Source organism: Mixophyes fleayi, chromosome 1 (genome assembly GCF_038048845.1).
Source record: "Mixophyes fleayi isolate aMixFle1 chromosome 1, aMixFle1.hap1, whole genome shotgun sequence".
NCBI lineage: Eukaryota > Metazoa > Chordata > Amphibia > Anura > Limnodynastidae > Mixophyes > Mixophyes fleayi.
Window position 1 is genome coordinate 4,064,761 of NC_134402.1, and position 3,483 is coordinate 4,068,243.

The window sequence follows — 3,483 nt, forward strand, 5'->3', positions numbered from 1 at the left end:
TAATCTCAGCCAGTTATCTGTTCATCATGCTTGCAGTGAATAACATTGTGTGAATCGCTGGCAGTTATGCATGGCTAACACAACAAACAGGCTAGCACAGTGGTGTGACTCTCCCCCTCTCCCAGTTATCTGAGAGCTGCAGGCGCTGCTGGGAAGGACAGGGTTCACTCCCCACCCTCTTTATGCCTTTTTAGTAACATCCCCCCCCCCTGAAGGCTGAGCAGCTCCTCACTGAGAAACTTTAACTGGACAGCCGCACTGCAGCCAGATAAGAGGACAGGAGAGGGGGGCAGCAGGGTCTGATCACTGTCTCCTCATACATCAAAGTGACCACTACATCAAAGTAGCTGCTGCTGTATGTTATGAGACTGCCCAGCGCTGGGGGTGAGTTTGTCATTTTTCTGCAACCATTTCTAGTCAACTTCATTGCACTGAGGTCAAGAAACATCTATTATTTTTTGATCACTGTGCAAATCCCCTGAGGGTTTCTTTTCATTGTTTATCACTTTCGTGTCAAAAAACTCAAAAGTATTATATGAGTGATACCTTTTTTGGCTAACCCAAAAAAATTATTATATTTGCTGCTTTCAGAGCACAGAGGCCCCTTCATCAGGAGACTTCCCTTCACAAGGCAGCGCCGCTTTAAGTTTAAGCTGCGAAGACACCGATCTCCCGCGAGTTGCAAAAACCGGGGTATGATCATCATCATCAACATTTATTTATATAGCGCCAGCAAATTCCGTAGCGCTGTACATTTACCCCCAGGTGTTGTTTTCTGTCTTCACTGTCTGAACAAATCCAATTGTATCTAATGGACTTCTTTATGTGTCCTGGGTGACAGCTGTTCCATCTCAGATATGCTGGGCGGCCTGTAGGTTTATGATAGACTGATGTTTGTATAGTATTGTTTTTATTGTATAGGGTCATGTCCAGGAAATGTGTCTTATTGTATAGGGTCGTGTCCAGGAAATGTATCTGTTTGTATCTGATACATTTCCTGGACATGACCCTATACCCTGTAAAGTTGCCTGATGAAGGGGCCTCTGTGCTCTGAAAGCTAGAAAATATAATAATTATTTTTTTGGTTAGCCAATAAAGGTATCACTTATATAATACTTTTGCCCTTTTTGACACGAAAGCATTTAACATCACATAGATTGTTCTGGCTAACACGGTAGTAATAATAATAATGCAATAATAATTTTTAAATATAATTTTTTTGCTACACATTGTTTATCACAGCAGGGGGTAAATGTATCAAGGTGCGATTTTGCAAATCCAGTGATTTTCTCGGGAGAGTTGAAACTCACTAATGTATGAAGCTGAGATTTCATGTAAAGGGCTCACTGTGTATGTTCCCGTAAACCTTACATCAACCTTAGAATTCTAAACATTTTGCATGCAAATAAACACACAGAGACATGTATAAGTTATTAAAAAATTCCCAGAACTTTTATTATGATTTTAACTTTAACTAAAATCTATGGTGGCGGAGAAAGGGCACTGTGAAACAGCTCTCAAGCTGATAACACTATATCACAATTGGACTGGCGCAAACCGCCGTATGTCCACAACCACGGGGAACAAATCCCATCATAACTTGCGCTGAGTTGGCGTCAGAGTGACTGCCCCTTTAAAACTCACGCTGCCCTCCCTCACCGAGCCGGACAGGGACCCTCCTCACCGAAGGGCCAAAAAGGGAGTTACTGGTGCCTCAAAGGGGGGCAGTGACCTACGACAACTACTTGTGCGCCCACAAACAGCCGCTGAACGCAGTGCCTTCCTACCGCAACATAAACCCAGAAATACTCGCAACTAGGAGTGGGTGGGTGGGATCTCGTGCTGTGGAATGAGGCAGAACAGGAAGTACAGCCTTCTTTACCAATCAAGGTCCCTCCCACTGGGGCACACATTGGTCGGGCCAAAATCTATGTTAACCCCTTCAGGTAAGATTTCAGCTTACTACAAACCCTGTCGCCCTTTAAGTGCATTCGTCCTATGCAGCCTCACTTGTCATAAAATTGCCAGAGTTGTGTTTCTGTCAAAATCGCTTTTTCCAAAATGGATAGAGATCAAAGTCCCGACTGTTCGCCACTGCAGCTATACAAGTCTCAAATGTATGAAGCTGCGATTAAGCAAACCCTCCTGAGTTTTCTTTAAAAATCGCTACATACAACACGCTGCTTGCTAGCAGCGTGATTAGTAAATACATCATGGTCCAGCAGCTGTTAAATGTGTAAAAATAGATAAAAGTTAAAAAAAAAGAGTGGGGTCCCCCACCCGGCCACTATTAACCATACTTGCCAACTCTCCCGGAAAGTCTGGGAGACTCCCGAAATTCTCCCGAAACTCCCGGGCGAGCTGGCATTTCTCCCGCATCCCGATCTCACCAAGAATCGCATCATTTGACGCGATTCTCTGTGAATCACGCCATTTTGGAGGGCGGGACGGGGCGAGGCCCATTGCGTCATTTTGGCCCCGCCCCCGCAACGTAAATTACGGTTTCACGGGGGGCGGGGCCAAAATGACGCGATTGGCCTCGTCCCGCCCTCCAGTAACGCTTCATCTCCCGGAAGAGTTGGTAAGTATGCTATTAACCCTAGTGCTGCCAGCCTACTGCTGGTTGCGTGAAAATCGGTGAAAAATTTTGCAAGGCCCCCCTCCCCTTTTCACTTAACCAGCACTAGGCAAGCCAGCCGGGGTGGGTGGCACTATAGCAGGGGGACACGCGGCAGGTGACCCCCTGCCATAATGACAACCAATTCCAGGCTGTTCAGCGCTGGGCTCGGTTCCCTAGAGAGTGGGGTCCGCCAAAGTAAACGAGCGAGCCCCCCATCTAGGGACACCCAGCCCAGCGTTGAAAGCACTAGGGCTCTTCCTACAACCCTGGGCGGTGGGTGTAGGGTAATAACGGCAAAAGTAATGTAATAAAATAAACAGACGCCATTTTGTTTTGTGGAACTACAAGTCCCAGCCAGCCCGGGTTGCCATAAACAGTGTAGGCATGCTGATACTTGTATAGCTACAAGCACCAGCATACCCATGGCAGTCAGGGCATGCTGGAGAACCATAAGTGCCAACATGCCCTTTCACAGGAAATCCCTTATACTATAAATAGACCTCACGCAAGAGATAAATTCATTGCGTATCGGAGCTTCTACGCTGTAGAAGCTGTCCCTGCGTCATCTGTCCTTTTTTTATTTTTTTCTGCCAAGCATGTTCCGGATTGGATTACAAATATGGGGCCCTTCTGGCTGAAGACTGCAAGCAACTAGGGTTTTTTGTTTCCCAATAAGAACAGAATAATTTGCAAGCAGAGACTTTGGAATTACAAATTCTTTTGGATTTGGTTTTCAAGCATTTTTGGATTAAAAGCTGCTAACGAAAGAAGAAGAATTCATTTTGGTTAGTATTTTGGGTCTTTTTATTTTTAATAAATATATGTGGTATTCATGAGGGTGTGTATTGTTTTTATTGGGGTTT

The 3,483-nt window shown here is 45.3% G+C and overlaps 1 protein-coding gene across 1 annotated transcript in view; it reads left to right on the forward strand.

The window, feature by feature from the left end:
• The first annotated feature begins 250 nt into the window (after positions 1–250).
• LOC142103726 (N-acetyltransferase 8-like) overlaps positions 251–3,483 on the forward strand; it is a 21,481-nt gene continuing 18,248 nt past the window's right edge. The window contains exon 1 of the mRNA XM_075187874.1: positions 251–384. The gene's annotated coding sequence lies outside the window, so the exon portion shown is untranslated. The remainder of the gene's footprint in view (positions 385–3,483) is intronic.